This window comes from Cibotium barometz, chromosome 2, assembly GCF_041138505.1.
Source record: "Cibotium barometz isolate CiBa-2024 chromosome 2, ASM4113850v1, whole genome shotgun sequence".
Taxonomy (NCBI): Eukaryota; Viridiplantae; Streptophyta; class Polypodiopsida; order Cyatheales; family Cibotiaceae; genus Cibotium; species Cibotium barometz.
Window position 1 is genome coordinate 52600231 of NC_141047.1, and position 27040 is coordinate 52627270.

Sequence of the window (27040 nt, forward strand, 5' to 3'; positions counted from 1 at the left end):
AAAGTGTCTTAAATGCATCGTTTTGGTATAGTTATGTATGCATCTACTTGCTTTTTAAAATTTACCTTGATGTAAGCTTTCGGTAGGGAGATCTAAGCATGACCATGCTCCTCTCCTTAGAGTGATGGTGTAAACATGGGCATGAGGATGTCCCATGATTTTGCCATGCATTGCATAAACCCTAAATACTAAACACTTGCATAATCATGCACATAACCACTTGTATTTGTGTGTGTGTAGACCATGGATTGCACACCAAACAACACACCCACATAAACCCCCAATATCTCCACCATGCCTACCGATAGGCAATGTTTCGCGACAAGTTTTTTAATTTCATCACATAAATGAGCCTAGAGAAAAGGGATATGGCTCAAGCATACTTTAGGGGAAGGGTTAGCACTTCACAACCATCACAACCCGGGCCACCACACAAGTCATGCTCTGGACACTCCGTGATGAGAGGTCATAGGAACCAATTGCAGTGCGTAGAAGATGGGAGCGCTTATTGAGTTGTTGCCATGGTGGTGCCACAGATGCTTCTACCCCTCCATGTGAGTGCCCACCCGTTTCTAGTTATGAGGGGACACCATGCTCACACACATTGACACTACACTAACTCATGTATATCCAATGCATATCATAACCAGTTTTGAGTAGTGTAGGGTAATGTAGTTCTCGTCGAAGATGTAGGCAACAAGGTGAATACTTGCATTCGTGATTTATGCCAAATAGTTTTCACCCATGACTTTATGAATGAATGGTGAAACTAGAACAAGAAAAGAAGGACCACATCATCAAAAAGATCAAGAGTTACTTTAGGCTATCCCCATGAAGGGAAGAGGTCCATCCCAGGTGGATGAAAGACCACATGGTAGATGTCATGAAGTAGTGGTGCATTGATATCACTACACACAAGGTGAAGGTAGGGGGGAGAAAGGCCTTGGTATTGTCACCAAGGGATTTGGGTCGAGGAGTGTAGGAAGTACAATGCAAACCCCCACAAGTACCAACAGGAGGAGGTGCCAACTAAGTGGATGGAGTGTAAAAATTTCCCATCTTGGGAGGGGTGCTTTCCACACCTACTTTGTAAGTACAAATAGTAATCATTCTCTCTTTTTTTGGCACAATATGTGCATTTCTTGTGCAAGCAAGTATTTATAGTTGATTTTTATGCTTCTAACAAAGAGTGGTGGGATGTGCAACAAATGATTAGGAGGTGAGGTATGACTTAAAGGACGGCATGCATGCCCTCCTCAAGCAAGTTGAGAGAGGGTATCAATGTCAATTGGATAGATGTGGTCTCGATATGGTAGGCACTCTACACTTTGCACGCATAATAAACTTTTGCATCACTTGCCATTTTCTATTTTTTGTGTTATGAACGTTTTTTTTAGGGACCAATGCCAAACCTTGAGGCCATCGGCCTTTCTCTTAAGGCACTATGTATAGGACGGTTGGTTTATGTACTTTCTTGTCAGCTCCAACCGGTTGAGCATATATTGTAACCTTAAATAAAAGATGCTATGTAAATTGGTTAAAGTAATGAAAATGTATGTTTTGTGAAATCTGAGTATAGTTGATGCATATACTCTTCACTGCTGGCATAATGGTGCATCCATTTGTTTTGTCATCTCCGATAAGTGTGTCAAAATTTGCATTAAAAAAACCATCCAAAACTTTTAATTGTTGATGCTTGTTTTGATGCTATTTTAGACACTAACTTTGACGTGTCTATATCCAATGACTATTTGTACATGCATTTGGATTCTTTTGAGTTTTTTTTACATGTTCATTTTCATTGAAAAAGATGTAAAAATTGGGTCCGCCTGTAAAAGTGCACAAACATAAACACAAAAACTCATCAAACTATAAAACGAAAATATGGATCGAAAGCTCGCACATTAGGACAAACAAGAATGTGGGGTGTAAGATTCCTCCCTCTAGCTTTTGAGGTGTAAAGGAGTAAGAACCTCCCCTTCTGATCTTTTAATTATTCCCCTCTCTGAAATAAAAGAAAGATCCTGTTTTACCCTGTTTTGGCATGGAGAGAGAAAATGTCTAGAGAGAGATAATCCAAAATTGAGATATTTTTGGATATAAAAATCCTCCTAGTGTCTAAAATGGTTTCCCCTGAAATAGAATTCAAAAAGAACTTTCCAATGCGCAATTGGAATCAATTAAAAATGTGTATAAAGGACCTTAGCCTAAGGTTCAAGATTTTCAGAAATTTTTGGATTATGGTCCAATTAAGGTTCCTATGGACCAATTGGATTAATCCAAGTATCGAGAGGAGATAAATCCAATGAAAAAAAAAACCCAAAAATGAGTAAATGCCCACATAAGATGAAGAGTTGACTGAGTACAAGGTTTATTAGTAAAAAACTATGAGATATAGATAGCCATTGTGAATGCTCAATGGGCGCAATGACCCAACTTCTTACATCTTATCCATAATTATTTCTTTGACATAATGAACATCTTTGTTGACATAGTGTAGATCTTAAAAGTGAATATCTCATTGCCATAATGGGTTATATTTCCCTTCATGCAGCTCACTTGCCATTAGATGGGTTCATGAAAGCATCTCATACCCAATCCATTATCATGAGGAAGCCCTAATTAAATGAATATGTTTTGGGGTACTGGATGCAACTTAATGTGGAGTTTAAGGTCATGGGTGTGAATCCCACCTCAAGCATTAGACATTTATTTCCCCCCACATTAAACTTAGAAAGAGTTCAAGGAGTCCCAATGAGAGAACATGTGCAGAGGTGCAAGAATTTGTGTGCACGAGTGTAAGAATGTGCACTGTGCACACCCAAGAAAGAATATGAACTTGGACAATCAAAACAATATGAGCTCAAGGTACAAACCTTCTATAAGGTTTTCATAGAGATGACACTCAGGGAGAGAGTGCAAGAATGTGTGCAGAAGCGTAAGAATGTGCATTGTGTGCACCCAAAAATAAATGATAAATGTGAGCTGAAGGTACGAGCCCTCCCTCAAAGGTTGAGAGATATATTTTCTTAAAAGTAACACATCAATCCTTTTGGAAGTGAAGGCTTGCTTAAAGAAGTGAAGCCTTTTGTGGGAAGTGAAGGCTTGAAGGGCCACAAGCGCATAGTCTAGTGGTAGAACGGTCAGGTTATATTATGGGGCCGGGTTCGATGCCAGTGAGCTACGTGGTTGTGAGCTGATGAAGTAATCCTCTCCCACTAAATATCTCGTCTTTGTAAGCCAATGGAGTAATCCACTTTCCCATGAAATATCTCATATCACAAAGGGGCTCTAGGTAGATTTTGGGGTTCTTGTGTACGTGGCACCCCCGTGGAACGTAGGCCCACCACAGTCGGTCAGCCTGTCACCAAAATTTGCTGTCGGTGCTATTTTTACTTGCATGCAAAGTAAACATTAGGTAGTTTTAGGGTTGACGACTATGTGTGTCGAGTCAGATCGTGAGGGTCCTTTCGCATACTTTTGCATGCTCATAGATTTCGAATCATGCTGCCTGATTCGAAATCATCCCTCCCCTCCTCTGGTTCATTTGGCGCCCGTCCCCTTTGCTCCCGTTTCTGCCCCTCCCCTTTGCTCCAAGATTCCCCTTTTTTGCCCATCCCCTTTGCTCCAAGAAGACGGGCAACTATGTGTGTTCCACCTCAGAGACACCGGAGAAAAAGTAATGGCCGCATCTAAGCCCATGTCGGCTGTGAATATGCCAATCTCTACCAAGCATGGAAAAGCACCCGTTTTTGCTACACGTGGCAAAGGAAAACACATGCCACAAACCCCCAAGGGGAAGATCCAAAAATCCAAAGAGAGGTGAACGCATAAGGCCATTCCAAACTCCACCGGCCGACGAGTCAACAATTCCAGATGAAAGCGTGATTCCTGATGACATTGGTGGCTGGGGGGTCAAAAAGGGATTGTCGGACGATGAAGCATATATCGTTTGGAGGTACTTTGATGAGGTTGGCTTTTAGACTATATGCTCTTGTGTCTTTCATTACTTGTTTCTTGTGTAATTTGGCGATGGGCATGTTTGTATGGACACTTGTCGGTGTGGAGTCTATTGTTGTGTCAACATGGAGATGTACTTGTGTATGGTGTCCATACATGTGTCTATGTGCATGGGTTTGTGCTTGTCTAGGTGCATGGGTTTGTCCATTCATGTGTGTGGGTGTCCATACATGTGTTTATGTATGTGTCCATGTGTGTGTGTCCAGCCATGTGTGCATGTGTGTGTTCCATGCATGGGTCCATGTGTGTCTCCACACGTGTGTGTGCATGGCTGTCCATACATATGAGTGAATGTGTTTGCATGTGTGTCCATGGCTATCCATGCATGTGTTTGTGTCCATACATGTGAGTGAATGTGTTTGCATGTGTGTGCATGTGTTCATACATGTGTGTCCATATGTGTGTGCGAATGTGTTGGCATGTGTGTGCATGTGTATGCATGTGAATGTATGTGTGTGCATGTGTTCATACATGTGTCCATACCTGTGTGTGAATGTGTTTGCATGTGTTTGCACGTTGTCGTGATGTGTGCGGAGTAGCCAGGAAAGTACGAGACTTCTAGCTGTGAGAGTTGGTGCCAAACCTAACAAGGAAACTCACATTCAAAATTTCCCAAAAAGCATAGGACAAATCCATCCTCGAATTCGTGTTCCAATTGCTTATCCCTTTCCAAGCATAGATTCACTGGCTTCTTTTTCCAAAACTTTCCAGCTAATCACATGTAGGCATAACATAACCTTTAAGTATTTCCAACATACATGTGACCCCTTTCATTCCATACATCCACTGTCACCATTCCCAACATCTCATAATTTTCTTTATCACCTGAAAATCTGGCTTAAAATTCCAACAACTCACAAACACAAAATGATATATGGCATAACTTTAACATATTCATATGATTTTAAAAGAAATCCATGGCCTGCATTTAGTTCCACTAAGATAGAATCAAAATCAATTCTCACTAGAGTCGTTGCTGTATTTTTGACTCTTTGATTCCATGTCACTTGATGGAATATCCTCACATATCTTCATATCAAAATCCACCCTTTATTTTTTTTACAAAACCTTTGAAGGTTTGTTGGCATCGTGTATTTACAAGAGGTAGGTAGGAAAAATAAAGAGATTTTATCAAGCTTTACTTATCTGAAGGCGGGGAAAAGCGATTCATTCGAATTCCTTTGAAAAAAATTCTTTCCACGCTTCACTGCAGGCAGCGTACAGCCGGCGCATAGCTGGGTTTCTGAATTTGTAGTAAGCATATCATTAGATAGAACCAGCTCAGCTCTCTAATTTAAGCACCAACACGCCATATACAGTCGATAAATGCATGAAATGAATCTCTCTGGTCGTGTCGCCTCTGTCACCTGGTTTTTTCTCTGCAGACTTCTTCTGATAAGCCCCACGCAATTCTCTGGTTTTTTCTGGTTATTCTCGCGAGGAAGTCGGCGCCCATGCCCTTTTGCAGCTGAAATCGCGCATTACCCATTTTAATTTTCCTCAGTGCGCCTACTATTTCCTTTTTTCTTTGTTTTGGAGTGTGACTTTTTTCCTCTATTTTGGAGTGTTGACCATATATATATATATATATAAAATCAAACTCCTTTTCACCATAACCTTGCTAAGGGTTTTTCTCACGCCTCATCAAAAGAAGCTCCATTTGGCATCCTTATTGCACATATGATTTTTGCCATCTAAAGCATACGATCAAGACCCCAACCATTATGTACCATAAAGTTCTCTGTCTCAGTGCTAATATCAACTTAACCATGGTAGGCATAGCTTATGAGCAATTCACCATCTCATGGAATCAATAAAGTAGTCGAACCACAAGCATAATCCAGTCCTATCAAGGCACAAGGTATCTGCTAGCTCCGAAATTCTCCATAAGCATAAAAAAAAATCCTCCACAATTCACACCACACTGTCAAAGGCTTCGAAACCTGGCTCAGCCTCAGCTCATCTTATTGAACCTTATCTACAATATGAACATATGTACATGGCATCATATAACGACTCGTCATGGCACTTAACCCCATGCATCTGGATGTGTATTAGATGGCCTCACATGCACGGTTTCACATCATAGACGTGCCATGGCACGACATCCACCCCCTCTAAACCTGCACATCCTCTGGTATGTGCCAAATCATCATCAAGGTCCACATATAACTGGATGTCGTCTTCATCTTCTGCAGTTCCAGGAAGATCATCCTCTTCCTCTTCAACCATATCCATACTACCACTGTCAAGCCTCTCATCGTGAATCTCTTGTGAATCAAAAGGATCATTATCATGCCTTCTTTTAAATATCTTGATTCTTTTGCCAGCCAACAAGATTCTTTATTTCTGTTCCATCAAGCTCACACAAAGTATACGTGGCATTTCCATGCGCATGCTTGACAATGTAAGGGCCAAACCATCTTTTTGCAAATTTTCTTTGAACAGTGAATTGGTTGTCAAGGATACTATCATACATTAGAACCCAATCACCTTCTTCAATAGGTTTTGGCCGGAGTCTGTGTCTACTATCAAATCTTTCTTTATTTTTCAGCCTTGCATCTTTCAAGCGAGCTTTAGCAAGCTCTACATCATCAGGCCTCCTCTCCAACTGTCTTATTCGCAAGGCAAGGAGGTCATCTCTGCTCAATCCTTCCACCCAGGGCAATACATTCCAAGTTGGAACTACTTCTTCAACTGGCATCACTGGCTTCTGACCATACATTAATTCTGCAGGCATGTATCCTGTCACTGAGCTATGAGTTGTACGGTCAGCCCACAAGGCATATGGTAGCAGCTTTGGCCACTCTCTCATTCTTTCTCTACATGCCTTAGCCAAAGCTTTAATGATTGGAGGATGTCCTCGCTCACTTTTTCCATTGCCCTCAGGATTGTAAGCACATGTTAGGGACAGTTTGATACCAATTCTAGAGAAGAATTCCCTTGCTTCTTCAACATCTAGCTCACCCCTATCAGGTGTTATTTTCCCAACACAACCATATCGGCAGATCCATCTTCCAAGAGAAATTTGCATACTGTTTCCGTACTCTTTGTTCTAAGAGCACGCCCTTCTACCTGATTTGTCAAATCTTCTCTTGCAAGTGCTATATACCGCATCTGCCAAATTCCCAAAGGCATTGTAACTAGATCCACTACCCATTTGTAGTGCATGGCAGGTGGGTAGGTTGGTTGCAAGCCATCACGATGCCGCACATTTGAGTACATTTGGCATACTATGCATGTTTCCACATATTGGGAAATATCCTTGTACATTCCTCTCCACCAATATTTTTCCTTTATTTTGGTAAAGGTGGCCCACACACTTCTATGCCCAGCCCAGAGACTCTCATGGAATTCTTTCACAAGCTTTCCTTGAGTCTCTTTATCACATATGACTCTCTGTGGCATAGCATTCCTCTGCTTAGGATGCTTCCAGAGATACCCATCCTTTAGGAAATAACCATATGCTTTTCTGCGGATCCTCTTAAATTCTGAGTCAGACCAATTTTCTTGCCTTGTCAGAGTACTCAAATATTGACCAATAAGCAACCAATCTCCTTCATATATTTCCTCAATAAAAGACTCAAGTGCATTTGATAGGCAAATATGATCCCCTTTTGCATATGCTGTAGTATAGAACTTTGTACCCACATCATCAATGTCACTAATCATCTCTTTCTCATCTTCATACCTAGCTCTTGATAGCATATCTGCAACTGGATTATCTTTTCCCGCAATATGCTCAAACTCAGGATTTAGTGACTTGATATAAGCAATCCACCTAAGCATTGCAATATCTCGAGTGGTACAACTTGCTATCATCCCAAGAAGTGGCAAGCAATCAGTTTCCACAAGTACAGATGCCCCAATAAGATATTCTTTTTCACATTTTAGAGCAGTGACTATCCCCCATAATTCTCTCTTGATCTGTGGATACTTTCGTTGCCGAAAGCTTAATACCTTTGCTCCAAATCTAATTACATACCTATGATCATCCTCATCATCTTGCCCTACTGCCCATCCTATCCCAGTAGGACTAGTATCAACTGTAACAATCACAGGCCTGCCACACTCATAATCTGCCTTTCTCAAAGTGGGTGATGATTGGAGCAAATATTTCAGCTTCCGCATAGCTTTAATATGTACTGCACTCCACAGAAATTTTTGATTTTTCCTCAAAAGTTGATAAAGAGGATCTGCTACATGTGCATAATGTGGGATCCAAATAACATAAAAGACACATGCTCCAAGAAATCTCCTCAGCTCTGTAACATTAATGCATGTTTCCTTCATTCTTTGTATTGCATCTATCTTGGCTGGACAAGGACGGCGTCCACTAGTACTACAAAGATGTCCCACTATTAACACTTCACCAACCCCAAACACTGATTTCAGCCCAGATAAAGTAAGATTCACTTCTTCAAGCCTGGATAGAATCATGTCACAATCCTTTATATGATTTGCCACAAACTTGCGGCACCCTTTTGAATCCAAATCCCCATCTTTGTCTTTCTCATGACAACCCTTTATTGGCACATCATCCAAAAATGGCATAGTTTTTTGTGGTATGAAGTCTCGTAAGACTTTATTCATTCCATTCATCATATGTGCCACTGAGTTGGTGGCTCCTTGTGGTAAGGTACACATCCTTACTAATCCCAAAGGAGTTCTCATTGTGGTCAAGTCCCTGCTTTGTATATCCAGCTGGAACTGATCATATCTCGAATACAGATCACCCATAGAGTATATAGCTTTCCCTGCAAATGCTTCTGCAAACTCATCCACAATTGGACCTGCTCCCACATTCCTGATTGTGACTTTGTTTACAGGTTGCATGTCTTGAATAAAGCGCAATGTCCCATTTTTCTTTGGTACAGTAAACCATCTGTTGGAATATGGGGCACATGAAGGCTCCAAGATCCCCATCCTAATCTTTTCCTTTAGTAATTCCATCAACTTTGGCAAGAGATCCTTTGGTACTGGAATTGGCCGCAGGTTCCAGGGTACATGTGGAACAGTAAAGATCACCATTGGTGCTGTTACACTTGGATCAACACAGCCTATCTCATGTGGCTAAAAAGCAAAGGCTTTCCCATGTTTTACAAGCATCTCCTCAAAGCATTCCCTTTCAACTGGCAACAGAAAATCCTTCTCACCAATCTTCAGCTCTTTTAGAGTTTCTTGAGTAAATTTATGCCCAATTTTCTTCGGATCTCTAAAATTTGGCTGCATAGAAGCTTCATCTATCTTCTCCTTGCTTCCCGGTGGCAAGGGCAAGGCAACTGGTTTCACCTTCTTTGCAACCGTTTTATACTTTGTATCAACATGAGCATCCATCTCACAATTCATGTTTTTACATTCCACCCCCTCAAATTCTTGGATTATATCATACATCTCCACAGATGACACCTTTATCATTTCATTTCCACCCTGTAAGCATGCTCTTCCCATATCAAAAAGCACATCCATAGTATCTATAAATGACACCTCATCAAGCACCCCTGAAATAAACTCATTCTTCCCCAAAAGACCACACTGCTCAAAACTTTTTTGTTCATTTTGTATATGTTTTTGCATGCCACGCTTCAAATCCTTGCTTTTTACAAAAACCAGTGACCCATAGCTGGAGAATCCCTGAAAATTCGCTGAAAAACTATTTACATTGATTGAGTCCTGCGAGAACTCATTTCCCCTTGTACCATTGGAATCCCGCTTTACAATGGCACCTGGCCAAAATCCCTCATCTCCCTGTAATTCATAAACTCTCTGTTTATCTTTGGGAGTGACTGTGCCCGAAGAGACTCACGATTCCTTTCATGATTAATGCAAACTGTCAAAAACTGAACAGCTTTTTTGCCATCTTTACTCCTTATTCTTGCATATGCTGAACCATCATCCAAAACCTTTGTTTCCATCCTTACAGCTGTAATGTAGGGTTGCCCAAGGATAAGGGGATACGATGACATCTCCTAAACAAAGAAATTCTGATCATCCTTCACATCCCCTATAGTTACCCTTACATTTGGACATGCTGCATAAAGCTCTCCAGATGAGTTATTGGCTGCTTTAATCATCCACCCATGATCCACATCCATTGGCCACTTACATTTGTTGTAGAGATTTTTAGCCATAAGATTTATTTCAGACCCATGATCAATTAGAGCGACATATGGCTCTTCCAAATCACCTATCTTGACAAGGGTTTCAGTGGTTGCTCTTGCCCAATGGCTCCTGGAGTAATGACTCTTTGTAAGAACTTCTTTTTCATCATCCTCTTCCACAAAGCGCACTTGTCGTGCCCCATCAGTAGAGTGATTACATTCCACCACATTTTCTCTCTCTTCCTTTTTCTGTACCTGTACTCCATGAGTCTTGGAAGTGCTTGCCTCCCCTTGTGATGGAATAGATTCAATTATGGACTGCCTTTTTCTTCGTATAATATCAATTATCTCATCATGAAATTCTTTCTTTGCAATCCCCAAGACTTCCCCTAGTGTGAATTCCACCCTGCTGTTTAGAATCCTTTCTTCAAGTACCTTTTTGAGATCTGTTGCAACTTCAATATCAGATTGAAGCTTATAGAGTGGACTTTTCCCTTTACCCTTCTCCTTCATTTTTGCTGGCACTTCTTCCATTGAAACATCCTGTGGAGGTTTGCTATGCTGTGGAGGCATATGTGATGGCCCAGGATCCTTCTTTTCACTTCCACGTGTAACTCTTTTTGATGGCCCTCCTTCCTCATTTTCCCTTTTACGCTTCTCCTCTACTTGTGCCTCATTATTTTGGCATTTGGCAATATAGGCATGAATGGATAAAGAATCCACAGGCTCCTCCCAGCCAGTCTCAAGACGTATACAATCACCTGCCTCATGCAAAGCTTGCTTTGACACTTTCTTTGACGCAATTAATTCCATTGTTGATGTCCAAAAATCCTCATTCTCATAATCCTCATCATTCTCAAATCCCTGTTTTAATTGACCAACCTTTAATCCATAGGTTGCTGCCTCAACCATAGAAATGGCATGACTAGCAGCCATATCCTCTACCAGCTTTTTCATCCCTCCTTTCCCAAAGTTTGTACTCAATGGAAGACCAGTCTCTGTAAGATGGATTTTCCCATCTTTGAAAAACACAAGTTGATTTTTAAGAGCTTCTTTATAGCTAGCACAATCCTTCTTTGCATGCTCTGGGTCATCACACCATATGCATCTATATGTAAACCCTTCTTTGCTTTGAGGCCTTTGCATAGAAGCCTGCCCCAATGGTAGACCTTTTTCTTCAATCCTGGACATCTTCAACTTTAAGTCACGCATACCCTTGATAAGCTCATCCATCGGCCCATCTATCTTTGGAATTGTAGCAGCTGGTTTGGATAGATTCTCAGGGGTGACAGCAGTTATGGGGGTTACAGAGCCCATCACCATTTTATCCCTCCTTCGCTGCCGCTTTGCTAACATAGTGACTGCATCCTCAACATCATTCCAATCACTCTTTAATCCCTGCTCTGTATTCTTATCCTCAAGGAGGATTTCCAATTTCTCCTGGAGATCTTTCCCAGGTGCTTGCAAGAAGAGCTCTGTTTTTTCTCTGTCCAAAGTTGCACGCTCTATCCTTGACAGCTGGGCATAACGCTTCTCAAACTCTCTTAGCAATTCTGTGGCAGAAATTCCCATTTTAGGTTTTGTGACCCATTCCAAGAAAGTTCGTTTGGTCACTCGCTCAGAATCCTCCATGAAATATTCATCCTTTAAAGCAAGCTTGAACTCTTTCCAATTTCTGCCACCCTGTGCTGTTTGCAATCCTTTTATGCGCTCTCTTATTTCAGGAACGCATACCAGCTCGAAACTTCGAACCATATCCTCCTTAGTCACCCTGTTTAGCTCCATCTCCTTTATATAATTGCCCAGGTACTTTGTAATGTCCTTCCCATCAAATTGATCCACCTTTTTCACAATTGATTGTAATGCCTTGGTCGTGGAAATTTGTCCCCTCTCAGCAGCTTGTTGCTGTTGCATGTACATGGTAAACATCTGAAACATCTGCATAACTCCAGGGTCAAAATGAACCCCCTGACCCTCAGAATTCTCAGCCATAGCTTCCCTGTATATTTCACCACACTCTCACCCCAGCAGTTTCACGTCGGGTTCACCAAAAAGCTGTCGTGATGTGTGCGGAGTAGCCAGGAAAGTACGAGACTTCTAGCTGTGAGAGTTGGTGCCAAACCTAACAAGGAAACTCATATTCAAAATTTCCCAAAAAGCATAGGACAAATCCATCCTCGAATTCGTGTTCCAATTGCTTATCCCTTTCCAAGCATAGATTCACTGGCTTCTTTTTCCAAAACTTTCCAGCTAATCACATGTAGGCATAACATAACCTTTAAGTATTTCCAACATACATGTGACCCCTTTCATTCCATACATCCACTGTCACCATTCCCAACATCTCATAATTTTCTTTATCACCTGAAAATCTGGCTTAAAATTCCAACAACTCACAAACACAAAATGATATATGGCATAACTTTAACATATTCATATGATTTTAAAAGAAATCCATGGCCTGCATTTAGTTCCACTAAGATAGAATCAAAATCAATTCTCACTAGAGTCGTTGCTGTATTTCTAACTCTTTGATTCCATGTCACTTGATGGAATATCCTCACATATCTTCATATCAAAATCCACCCTTTATATTTTTTACAAAACCTTTGAAGGTTTGTTGGCATCGTGTATTTACAAGAGGTAGGTAGGAAAAATAAAGAGATTTTATCAAGCTTTACTTATCTGAAGGCGGGGAAAAGCGATTCATTCGAATTCCTTTGAAAAAAATTCTTTCCACGCTTCACTGCAGGCAGCGTACAGCCGGCGCATAGTTGGGTTTGTGAATTTGTAGTAAGCATATCATTAGATAGAACCAGCTCAGCTCTCTAATTTAAGCACCAACACGCCATATACAGTCGATAAATGCATGAAATGAATCTCTCTGGTCGTGTCGCCTCTGTCACCTGGTTTTTTCTCTGCAGACTTCTTCTGATAAGCCCCACGCAATTCTCTGGTTTTTTCTGGTTATTCCCGCGAGGAAGTCGGCGCCCACGCCCTTTTGCAGCTGAAATCGCGCATTACCCATTTTAATTTTCCTCAGTGCGCCTACTATTTCCTTTTTTCTTTGTTTTGGAGTGTGACTTTTTTCCTCTATTTTGGAGTGTTGACCATATATATATATATATATATATAAAATCAAACTCCTTTTCACCATAACCTTGCTAAGGGTTTTTCTCACGCCTCATCAAAAGAAGCTCCATTTGGCATCCTTATTGCACATATGATTTTTGCCATCTAAAGCATACGATCAAGACTCCAACCATTATGTACCATAAAGTTCTCTATCTCAGTGCTAATATCAACTCAACCATGGTAGGCACAGCTTATGAGCAATTCACCATCTCATGGAATCAATAAAGTAGTCGAACCACAAGCATAATCCAGTCCTATCAAGGCACAAGGTATCTGCTAGCTCCGAAATTCTCCATAAGCATAAAAAAAATCCTCCACAATTCACACCACACTGTCAAAGGCTTCGAAACCTGGCTCAGCCTCAGCTCATCTTATTGAACCTTATCTACAATATGAACATATGTACATGGCATCATATAACGACTCGTCATGGCACTTAATCCCATGCATCTGGATGTGTATTAGATGGCCTCACATGCACGGTTTCACATCATAGACATGCCATGGCACGACAACGTGTATTCATGTGAACGTATGTGTCTGCATGTGTTCATACACGTGTGTCCATACATGTGTGTGAATGTGTTGGCATGTGTCTGCACGTGAACGTATGTGTGTGCATGTGTTCATACTTGCGTGTCCATACATGTGTGTGAATATGTTTGCATGTGTGTGCATGTGTTCATACATGTGTGTCCATACATGTGTGTGAATGTGTTTGCATGTGTGGGCATGTGTATGCATGTGAACGTATGTGTGTGCATGTGTTCATACATGTGTGTCCATACATGTGTGTGAATGTGTTTGCATGTGTGTGCATGTGAACGTATGTGTGTGTGTGTGTGTGTCCATACATGTGTGTCCATGCATTTGTCCATACATACATGTGTCCATACATGTGTTTGTTCATGTGTGTAATACACACGCACACATGAAAACATGGCTGTGCATTTCATGGCTGTCCATACATGTGTTTGTGTCATTACATGTGAGTGTAATTGTATGCATGTGTATGCATGTGTTCATGTGTGTGTGTCCAGGTAAGTGTCTATACATGTGTCTCCATACACTTACACATGCATTTGTGCATAGATGTGTTTTTTCATGTGTATCCATGGATGGCTATTCATACATATGTTTGTGTCCGTTCATGTGTGTGCAATCAAGTGCATGTGAATGTATGTGTAGGCATGTGGAAATGTGTGTCCATGCACATGAATGTATGTGTATGTCTTGATGCATGTGTTTGTGTATGTGTGTGTGACCATACATGTGTTTGTGCATGTGTGTGCCCATGCATGTGTTTGTGCATGTGTGTGCCCATGCATGTGTTTGTGCATGCATATGAGTGTATGTGTCTATGTGGTAGTAGCATTTGTATGTCTGTGTCTATGCATATGTACTTATGTGTTTTTGCACTACGAGGAGCGCATCTACACTAGGTATAAGATAGTTTGGTTCTTTTACAAGCTACGGGATTGTCGCCATATACCGGGTGTCCAACGTTGTTTTTTTTCGAAGAGTCGTATGAACAAACATCTGTGCGGACATGGTTTGGAGACAATCCCCGAACTCCGCAATAAGCAGCCTCAAGCATCATCATGTAGACCCTTGCCTAACTTTGGTGGCATTGTATTTGAGGATGGTACTCGAGCACAAGCCATAAAGGCTCTTGTAGCCCATGCACCCAATGTAGACGTGCAATCTACGGAGGGTGTGTTCTTTATCAATGGCTATGCTGCGGGTGCAATGGATGCAAGGAAACACGAAGGCAATATAAGTTTATCTATTTAAGATGCAATCCTTTTGCTTCTCCTATTTGCTTGCTTGGTACTTATGCTAAGCGTTTGTACATGGTGGTTGTGCTATCTACAGGTGATGCTACGAAGATAGCCAGGAAAGTAGTAAACATTGTTGATCTGTGTACCCCGCCTCAATCTACATACGTGCAACAACCCTCAGTGTCTATAGGTGGTGATGATGACAACATTGGTGATGAGGATGATAATGCAATCAATGGTGATGAGGATGACAATGTAGTACACACGTCATTTGATGATGATGTAACATTGCTGGATGAGGATGACAATGTTATAGAAGCTCCATTTGATGATGAGGATGACAATGTTATACAAGCTTCATTTGATGAGACATTGGATGAGCATGGTATGTCAGGTAAGGCAGATGTGTAGCAGCAAACCGCTCTCAACCTGTCTTGACCACGTGGTTGATGAGCTCATTAAAGATGCACTCCATATGCAAGAGAAGCACATGGAGGAGATTGAGCGCCATGTAGATGAATTTTTGGATCAGGTCCATTGTTTGCAGAAATGAAAGTCTATGGAGCTTGAGAAAGAGGTGGGACCAGCTTCTAGAGCAAGCCCACGAGTTGAGGGACAACCATGAGCATATGCAAATTGACAACAATGCTGAAGAGCCAGCATATGTAGGTGAGGGAGAGCCATCTGTTGGAAAAGATAGAAATGGTGGAAAGGCATTGGCTGGTCATGAAAGAGTATCACAGGTGTGGAAGGTCCATATGCAAGACAAGCATATGGAGGAGATTGAGGTGGATCAGCTTTTACAGCAAGCCCATGAGCTGAGGGACAGCCAGGAGCATATGTAGATTGACAACAATGCTGAAGAGCCAGTATATGCAGGTGAGGGACAACCATCTATTGGAAAAGGTAGAAAGGGTGGAAAGGCATTCGCTGGTCGTGCAAGAGTATCACGGGTGCGGAAGGTCCATATGCAGGACAAGAATATGGAGGAGATTGAGGTGGACCAGCTTCTGCAGCAAGCCCACGAGTTGAGGAACAGCCATGAGCATATGTAGATTCCTGCCACTTTTCAAGTGGATAGAATGTGCACACTCCTCTTTTCCAGTTGGTGCATTCGTAATGAGATGTTAATTAAAAGGACCCTTTTAGAGTTTAAATGCCTCCTAATGTGCCCTAGTATGTATCAAAAGTTGTTTTTCTCCTGTTTAGGTGGTCAATTCACAACGTGATTGTAGTCGTTGAAGCCATCCATGAATTGAGATACTTTTGGAAGATCTTTGTGAGGTGAAAAAAAGAAAAAAAGAACCATGCCTCTATAGCCCTTCACCTCCCAAACTTTGATAAAACACCATGAACGGGGGCACCACCAGCCATCGGCTGGAACATTTCTCATAGTTAACCACCCACCCTTCGCTACTCTGCTATACTCTTCACTTTGTTTGCACCAGCCACCGCAGCAGCGCCTCCTAGCTCTCTTTTGCTCTTTGCTGCCCCCGCAGCTCCTTCTCTACAGCCGGCACCACAGTCGCCACCACCTACGCTTCCTTTGTATTCCCGGCCTGCTGTCGATGTGTTCCTTCACGACTTCACTGCTAGCGTTCCGCCAGCTCTCTGTCTTCCCAGTGCAGTTGGCGCCAACACCTGCGCACACACAGAGGCTGCTCCCTCTTTGCTTGCGTCAACGACTACAGGCGACCCTCTCTCAATGACGACCCCCAGGGCGGCAACCTATTCTTCACTCAATCACCAGGGCCATCTTCTCTCTCAACGAGGCAGCTCGTCGATTGTTCACACATCCTCGCCTGTCTCTATAGCCCTCCGCAAGGTGGTCTTCTTGCGCTAGTCAGCTGCGCACCTAGAGGCCCCCAGCTTCACGTAGGCGGCTCCCCCAGCAGCTCTGCACACTCTAGTCGTCGCCCTTCAGCACCTCTCTATGCTCACACATGCGGGCTGCTCGCTTCTGTGATACAGTCAACTACGCCCCCCTCTACAGCCGGCCACACGGCGGCCCTTCACGTTTCCACCTATCTTCGCCTGCAACTACGCATCACTCGCCTTTCCACGCCTTCGCCAACCTTCTACCATGTGGTGGCCGCAGCGCTGGCATCAAGGCAAAGTTCCACGTGGTCTCCTCTGCTGGACACTTCAATAATATTATTTTTTTCTATTTTGCCTAAAAGATGGTCACCATCTATGGTTTCACACCAATGCTCAAAGCTACGTCCTCCCAAACCTTCCTTTCCACACCATCTACAAGGCTACCTTGGCCCTTTAATCTTTAATTGCTCCCCACGCTTTCCCCACACTTGAATACAGCTTCGAGTGCCCGTTCATTTAAAGGGACGCATACACAACCAAGCTGCCGAACGCTGATATCATCTCCAGTGGACCTCTCACCGGATAGGCCTGCAACAAACCCACAGCCAAACCATCCACCCTGTACACCTGCCAAGGCATTCCCGAGAAAAACTCTCACATAGGCCATGCATCCATATGTAGACAAGCTCAAAATATCTCTCAAAAAAACGCCTGACATACTTTGCCAACCCCCCAACCTGCTAGAGCATTCATGCTCCAGCAGCAAAAAGCATCTTAAGACCGAAGTCCATGTCCACAAAAGGCTACCCTTCAATGGAAATCCTATCCTCTAACACTGTATCCTATATAGTCACCATTAAAACCCCACAAAAAACGGTTGCGAACCATGCACAAACCACACCATATGTACAACACTATGTATAACACTTCAAGTTGCTGTCAAACAACTCTACCACCTGGATCCCAATTAAACCTTATTGCTTCTCCACGCATAAGTGTAATAAACAAGGCCCGCATAAGAATTGATCCCGCAAAAAACAGGTAACCCAATGCATAGATTGCAAATCTATGATCATCAATTCCCACACACCATGCATTGGCATCATCAAACTGCTTACTCCCATCTACTTTCCACTGCTGCTGCTGCATATCTTTACAGGGGACCATTTGTCCAAGATTGCTATCCACATTCACAGGCTCACCAAACACCTCTTCCAAAAACATTGGAAACCCATCTGGAACCTGCCCTTCACACTTATAGTGGAATTCATCACGCGAACCTGAATCCATCTCTACATATGCTAGGTCCAAAATCTTTGCAGACATCCCGTCCACCACTGTGCTTGCGTATTCTCCCCGCACATCAAACACACTCTCATTCACAAGGGAGTTGTCTGGCTCCACCTTGCCATCAATATCTCGAAAGCCCTTCAACAGCTCAACCTCCTCAGGAACTTGAACACTTGATGCCCCACCACTGATAATTTCTTTCTTAGCATCCTCCGTACAAAGGACTCCAAACTCACAAGTTAATTCTTCTACAATTTCACAAACCTTTAAACTCCCAGAACACTCACTCACTTGCTTAGTTTCCAGGTCCCCTAAGCATACAAAGTCCTCGGGTACACCATCCAAGATAGCATCAAACTCTGCATCATTATTAATCAAACTCCCATATTCACGCTTATCAAGATGACACCCATCTACTAGGGGAATTCCCAATTGATCTCCACCATAACAAGAAGGAACCAGCACTGGCACTTCATCACCACACACCAAAAACCCCATGGCTGCTTCATCCAAGAGCGCTTCCAATTCAGTGTCCAGCTCTTCAATATTCCTACCAACTTCACTCTCCTCACACTCGTTTTGCAGTGTCCCGCCACATCCAGTTGCACACACTCAACACTCACTTCCTCAACCTTAACAAGACTAGGGTTTGTCACCTTGGAGGTCGTCTCTGACACTGACTTTTGACAATCCATCTCTTCGGGCATCATGACCTGCACACAGTCTCTTCAGGCTCCTCCGGCCCACTACTTGCAGTCACCCCCTCACTCATGGACTCCACAAAGTAGCTGTCAAGCCCCTTATCATCAAACAAACCACCTATTCCCTCAGGCACACACTCAAAATCTAACTCCACACTTGGATTGGCATCATTTGCAACATCCATATTCAGCACATCCTTAGATGCACTCCGTTCCTCATCAAAATGGACCTCATCCGTCCCCACTTCACACAAAGCTTCATCTAAACAATAGCACTCTTGCTTCTCTTCGTAGCCAAGATCGATTTGCCGAATCCCTATTTCAAACACTTCATCTTTAAACAACTCTTCATCATGCCTTTCTTCCGATTGTACCTGTTCCTTACAAGCATCACTTTTCACCACCATTTTGTTATCTCCATCATAAACATCCCTGGAAAAAGAGTTTGAATCCCCATCATCGCTAGACGAATCATCAGCTTCTCAATCTGTGGAAGCATGCAAATCTTGTTTTGGAAATGTCAGGAGATATGCCACCATACTCTTCACATTCACAAAATTCATACAGGCCATCTGGATGCCCAATTGCATAGGCAACGTGCCAAGAAACAGAAACTTCACTTCTTTCCTGGTCAAAACCACACCATAATCCGCTTCAAGCACCCCAAGCAGACTCTTAAATCTCCAATAATGTGCTTGGACTTCATCCATTGACTCTAGCTATCGCTTCTTCACCTTCTGGTTCATTCGAAGAAGAACTCTACTGATTTTCACCATCGTAAACTGAAGGCAACCTATAAACTGAAGGAACCTGAAGAAAGATCCTCAGTGGGGGCACCAGAAGAACGTGAGGTGAAAAAAAGAAAAAAAGAACCATGCCTCTATAGCCCTTCACCTCTGAAACTTTGATAAAACACCACGAACGGGGGGCACCACCAGCCACACCGGCTGGAACATTTCTCACAGTTCACCACCCACCCTTCGCTAGTCTGCTATACTCTTCACTTTGTTTGCACCAGCCACCGCAGCAGCGCCTCCTAGCTCTCTTTTGCTCTTTGCTGCCCCCACAGCTCCTTCTCTACAGCCGGCACCTTAGTCGCCACCACCTGCGCTTCCTTTGTATTCCCGGCCTGCTGCTGTCGACGTGTTCCATCACGACTTCACTGCCAGCATTCTGCCAGCTCTCTGTCTTCCCACTGCAGTTGGCGCCACCACCTGCGCACACTCAGAGGCCGCTCCCTCTTTGCTTGCGTCAACGATTGCAAGCGACCCTCTCTCACTGACGACCCCCAGGGCGGCAACCTATTCTTCGCTGAATCACCAGGGCTATCTTCTCTCTCAACGAGGCGGCCTGTCGATTCTTCACACCTCCTCGCCTGTCTCTGTAGCCCTCCGCAAGGCGGTCTTCTTCCGCTAGTCAGCTGCGCACCCAGAGGCCCCCAGCTTCACATAGGCGGCTCCCCTAGCAGCTCTGCACACTCTAGTCGTTGCCCTTCAGCACCTCTCTATGCTCACACCTGCGGGCTGCTCCCTTCTGTGATACAGTCGACTACTCCCCCCTCTACAGCCGGCGGCCACACGGCGGCCCTTCACGTTTCCACCTGTCTTTGCCTGCAGCTGCGCATCACCCGCCTTTCCACGCCTTCGCCAACCTTCTATTATTTTTTTCTATTTTGCCTAAAAGATGGTCACCATCTATGCTTTCACACCAATGCTCAAAGCTACGTCCTCCCAAACCTTCCTTTCCACACCATCTACAAGGCTACCTTGGCCCTTTAATCATTAATTGCTCCCCACGCTTTCCACACACTTGAATACAGCTTTGAGTGCGCGTTCATTTAAAGGGACATATACACAACCAAGCTGCCGAACGCTGATATCATCTCCAGTGGACCTCAGGCCTGCAACAAACCCACAGCCAAACCGTCCACCCTGTACACCTGCCAAGGCATTCCCGAGCAAAACTCTCACATAGGCCATGCATCCATATATAGACAAGCTCAAAATATCTCTCAGAAAAACGCCTGACAATCTTCATGGTGAGAAAGAGGCCAAGGTGTTGTAGAGGTGGAATGGGATCATAACATATGTATAGGTACTCTACTACATGATAAAAGGTGTTTTGAGCCTATCTAGATGGTCAAGCGCTATACCTTGGAGCCATTGAAGCCATCCATGGATAAGAAGAGCACGCGACTCCCGCTACACCCTCCAAGGCTCTCTCTCGAGGGAAGCCATACTTGATCATGCATTGATTGAGTGGTGTGAAGTCTACACAGATGTCGATGAAGGGAAGCCATCCTTGATAATGCAATTATTGAGTGGTCAGAAGTAGGCTATACAATTGCAGATCGTATCGATCTTCTTCTTAGGGAGATGACCAGTATCGGAGATAGCCATTGTGAATGCTCAATGGGCCCAACTTCTTACATCTTATCCATAATTATTTCTTTGGCATAATGAAGATCTTTGTTGACATATTGTAGATCTTAAAAGTGAATATCTCATTGCCATAATGGGTTATATTTCCCTTCATGCAGCACTTGCCATCATGTGATGGGTTCACGAAAGCATCTCATACCCAATCCATTATCATGAGGAAGCCCTAATTAAATGAATATGTTTTGGGTTATTGGATGCAACTTAATGTGGAGTTTAAGATCATGGGTGTGAATCCCACCTCGAGCATTAGACATTTATTTCCCCCCACATTAACTTAGAAAGAGTTCAAGGAGTCCCAGTGAGAGAAGATGTGCATAGGTGCAAGAATTCGTGTGCACGAGCGTAAGAATGTGCACTGTGCACACCCAAGAAAAAATATGAACTTGGGCAATCAAAACAATACGAGCTCAAGGTACAAACCTTCTATAAGGTTTTCATAGAGATGAGACTTAGGGAGAGAGTGTGTGCACAAGCGTAAGAATGTGCATTGTGTGCACCCAAAAATAAGTGTGAGCGAGCTCAAGGAACCAGCGCTCAAAGGTTGAGAGAGAGATATGTTTTCTTAAAAGTAACACATCAACCCTTTTGGAAGTGAAGGCTTGCTTAAAGAAGTGAAGCCTTTTGTTGGAAGTGAAGGCTTGAAGGGCCAGGGGCGAGTAGTCTAGTGGTAGAACGGTTAGGTCCCATCACGGGAGCCGGGTGGGTTATGAGCTGATGGAGTAATCTACTCTCCCACTAAATATATGATATCTTTGTAAGCCGATGGAGTAATCCACTTTCCCACTAAATATCTCATGTCGCAAAAGCCACAAGCCTTTTCCATTTGACCGAGTCGCGCTAGCAAGCAAGGGTCGCTTTGCGTGGGAGATGCGTTAGTGTGATGAAGGGCCTGACGACAGAAGTAGAGTGCAAACGATGAAGAAAGACGTTCGAAACGATTAAGAAATTATAGATTCCCTTCTCTCGTGATGGAGTAGTAGAGACCGGAGACTGCCCTCGCTTATAAAATCACAGTTCCTCTCCTCGATCTGCAGCAATAACTCATCACTGTCTACTTTACCTTAGCCAGCCAGTTCCCTATCATTGTATTCCAGAATGGCCGCCGCCGCCGCCGCCGCTCACTCAACTAAGCCGCACGCAGTAGCCATCCCCTTGCCCGCCCAAGGCCATATCAACCCGCTCATGCGCTTTTGCAAGACGCTGGCCTCCCATGGTTTCCTCATCACCTTCGTGAACATCGACCCCATCCACCAGCGCATCGTCCAGCTGGAGGAGGAGCCGCACCCGCCTGCCAAGCACGTAGATGAAAAGCAAGCGCCGCCGCCCAGCAATATACGCCGAGCTAGCATACCTGTCGAGGGGGTGGACCTGGCCAATGATTTCCGGATGAGTATGGCGGACTTCCTCGAGGCGATGCAGGGGTTGAGTGGTCCCATCGCGCAGCTGGTGGAGCACATCAACAAGGAAGGCCCCCCTGTCACGTGTGTTATCTCCGACATCTTCATGTCCGGTCCGGCACAGAGGGTGGTTGACAAGTTCAACCTCCCGAGGATCGTTATGTTCCCGTCCAGCCAAAGCCTGAACCTCCTCCTGCTCCACATCCACAACGGCCTCATCCCCTTGGAAGACGGTAAGCTAAAATTTCCTTTCGTTGCTCCAGTCACAATTAGTTACATCGTCATTGTCTCTGATCACGACATTTGCCGGCTCTATATATTTGGCAGCAATGCACGCCAGCATCCATCGAGAGAGGCCAGCAGATCTCTTCCGCAAGGACCTTCCAGGCCTTCCCGCGCTCCGCAACGCTGACATGCCATCAATGAAGCATGTAGTGGACGACACGGAGCAATCCTACCCTGCCATTCTTCGAGCGTGCCGGATAGCCTACGAGAGCGCCCACACCATCGTCGTCAACTCCTTTGAGGAGCTCGAGGCCCCGGCCTTCCAAGCCCTGCCCCACCACCTGCGACGGCCCTGCGCCATCTACGGAGTGGGCCCGCTCATCGAGGAATTGGAGGGGGAAAGCAGCACCAGCCTGTGGAAGGAAGAGGACCAGTGCTTGCAGTGGCTCGATGAACAGCCGCCACAGTCCGTGCTCTACATCTCCTTCGGCAGCATCACGCTCCTCTCCAAGCAGCAATTTGAGGAGCTGCTTGCCGGCCTGGAAGCCAGTGGGCAGCGCTTCATTTGGGCCTTTCGCCCAGACCTCGTGGCGGACGCCTCCAGCATCCCACAAGAGTTCCGAGAAAATACCAAGGACCGCGGCTACATAGTGTCATGGGCGCCCCAACTCCGCGTGCTCTCCCATCCCTCCGTGGGCGGCTTCCTTACCCACTGTGGATGGAACTCCACCACCGAGGCCATCTCCGCAGGGGTCCCCATGCTCTGCTGGCCCTACTTCGCGGACCAGTGGCTCGACGCCAAGTTTGTGGTGGAGGAATGGAAGGTGGGGCTCAGGTTCCAAGCCGAAGATGGCCTTGTGCGACGAAGCGAAGCGAGGTGGAGAAGATGGTGAGGGCTGCAATGGAAGGCGAGGAGGGTAAGACGCTGCGGAAGAATGCTAGCAAGCTCAGAGAGGCCGCACACCGCAGCTTGCAGCCCGGAGGATCATCACACAGCAACATCCAGGCCGTCGTTAAGGCTTTCTCCTAGGTAGGCATGAATACATAAGATAATCTTGTCAGATAAGACAAACATCCATTCTTTGAAACTCGACGTAGTAGGAAAGATGATTGGTTTCTTTTGAGGGGATGCTCTCGATAGGCCTGTCTTCGAGAGACAAACATCCATACTCGAAGTACTGAGGTTCGACGTAGGAAAGATGATTGGTTTCTTTTGAAGGGATGTTCTCAATAGGCGAAAATGTTCTCTGCAATAATAGGCCTGCCTTCGATTGTTTTATAGCAATGAACGATGAAACATCAAATATAAAAGTACTAGTACATTTTATAAAACGAGAGTGTGTGTCGTAAATTTGAACCTACAAAAAAGACAAGGAGGCATACAAGGATGAAACATCAAGTAGGGGCGGATAACTAACGAAGGAGAAATGTTTTTTCATTAATTTATGTAAGAGGCGTAATAGGAAAACCTTAAAAGTGCTAAGGTATTATTAGATTTCTTCAACCTTATTTAATGAAAGTTTTTATAACCGTCATCTCATCTCATAACCACATCAATTCCTCTCTTGTTGCGTCCCCAATAATCTCTCTCTCTCCAATAATCTCTCTCTTGCTGTCCTCTATTGTCGTCAACCTCTTGCTACTTCTCGTGATGCGGTCTTCAAAGGTACCAGTTATATGTACAATTTCCATTCAAGAGTTATATGTACAATTTCCATTCAAGTCTCCTCACTGCCCGCCTTGGCCTCGATGTCGCCCATGTCTATCTTCTACCCTGTTAGAAGACAATGACACGTAGCTACCCACACGAGGAAGGCTAAGGCTCGTGCGCATCCCCCCACGTCTCAGAGTTGATGTTCTCTTGCCACAAGCTTTTGGGGAGGGAAGTGCATCCTCTTGGTTGGGCATGTGCAACAATGTTCTCATCCTTTTGTGCCTCCTCAAAGATGATATATGGTCTCTCTTCTCAAATTTTAGGAATCTGAATCCATCGGATTTTTCCGTATTGAAAACAAAAAAATATCGATGGAGGTAAATCCCTAATTAGTGCAGTCATTTGGGAGCTCTGAATTTTCAGAGAGATAGAAGAGCCATTAGTTAGCCAATAAGATATATGTTGGAAATTATAATGAAATGAGAGAGAGAGAGAGAGAGAGAGAGAGAGAGAGAGAGAGAGAGAGAGAGAGAGCGTGAGTATATATTGGAAAAGACAAGAGGCATACCTACAAGTAACAAAAGAAAAGGAGCCATATGTTGGAAATTATCACCTAAACACTTCAAGAAGTAAAGCTTACCTAGAAATGGATATGCAATTATAAACAGTAGCCTATAAAAGATATTCCAAAATTCATTCTCTTTTCAAAATATAAGATATTCTAAAATTCATCAACTATAGCCTATTGCCTATAAAAGATATTCCAAAATTCATCTACTTAAATATATATATATATATTATTGTGCAAAGTTCAAAATAAGGGTATGGCGTCTCCTTTATAAACATAACCCAAAAAGTGGATTGGCCCATATCCACTTAATTTCTTTTAATCTCCAGGAGTTTCTTGGAATCTTTGAGACCAAAACTTATCATGATTGTTCTAACTTGCAAAGTCGCATTGATTACAAGTAGACCTGCATCCATAACCACATAACAAAGGAATTTTAGAGTTCTAAAATTTTCTTGCATGGCTATGCATGCGGTTGCATCTGTGCATATAGTTGTGAGAGCATAACTGCATGCATAGCCATAGATGTAACCGCGTTTATAGCCATACTGTAGCCAACACAAATTTGTGGAGGGGACACATGGGAGAGAGAGAAACAGATCAGATCTCTGCCTCTTTCTCTTTTGTTCCGTAGTAGTGTACGCAAAAAATTGGGCTCTTTCTCACTCACACAATCATTTCTCACCCTCTCATCACACTATCATCGATCATGTGCAAGATCTGATGCATACGTATATATTCATTGTGTAGTCAAACGTTCTATACTTAGATCTCATCCATGATTCCTCTCCATGGGAGTGGCTTATCATTCTTCTTAATTTCATGTATTTAATTATTATTTTTTTGTTGAAGTACATGTAAATATACATGTTTCGTTGTAAGAGTTTGTTAATACAAATGATAGAATAACTTACACAATAAAATTTCAAGGTGTTAATCACTATTCATTTGGTGTGTACTTTGTTCTTCCTGTTTTGTGACATTCTTTTTACTTCTCTTCACAATGAGCTTCAGAATCTCCTTCCCATCTTCTAAGAAGAATTTATGTTTCACCAATGGTTGAGTTCTCGTGTGTGCAAAGTTCTTACAAGAATAAGTAGCCCCCATGTCATTCTCTGGATTGCAAGCAATAGTAAATATTGGGTCCCAAAAGTTCCATGTCCCACTAGAGCTTACATACTTGAAGGCTCTCTTTCAAGCAATTACCTCGCAATAGTTGATGCTTCGTTAATCTCGAGCCCACAACCAATAGCCATTCTAGAAGACTTCCAACTCAATCAAACATGATAGATTTTTATAACCCCCTACAAGATTAGAACAAAACTCAGCCTCATCCACATTTGCAAGAGGAGAGGGTAAGAGCATCTTGGATACCAATGGCGATATTGCATTTGAGTTCCCACCAACCATGGGATCACGTGTAGGGATGGACTCCATGGAGAATAAGTATGATCCCCACTAGTGGTCAAAGCCACTAATTTTTAATTATTGCCTTCCCCTTGGAGTGTGTCAAAAAATCCATTGCCTAAGTAATTTGAAGTGTGTAAATGAGTTTTGCCCATGACTAAAGAACCATCTAAGATCTCAAACACATCACATTTTAGTGGTAGCATACTAAAAGCATCGACCAGTGGAGAGGAGTGCAATAGTGCATTTGGAAAGCTCCTTTGCCATTACTGCTCAATGCTTGCACGAGAATATAAGAGAGAAAAATAGATTAGATCTACTTCTCTCTCTCTCTTATTCTGTCCTCCTCCATTGGAGGGTGCACTACTAAGAAACCCTATTACCATGTGCATTCAAGGGTATTTAAAAAACCCCTTATCTGTGAATTTTTCATGAATAAAATGATCCCTTTTCCTTTATAAACTTACGGGTTTTTTCATAATCGATTAAAAAAACCTCTTCT

General features: G+C 43.5%; 1 pseudogene; it reads left to right on the top strand.

Moving 5' to 3' along the window:
- The first annotated feature begins 22329 nt into the window (after positions 1-22329).
- Positions 22330-23966, top strand: LOC147641221 (UDP-glycosyltransferase 85A1-like; annotated as a pseudogene).
- The last annotated feature ends 3074 nt before the right edge of the window (positions 23967-27040 follow it).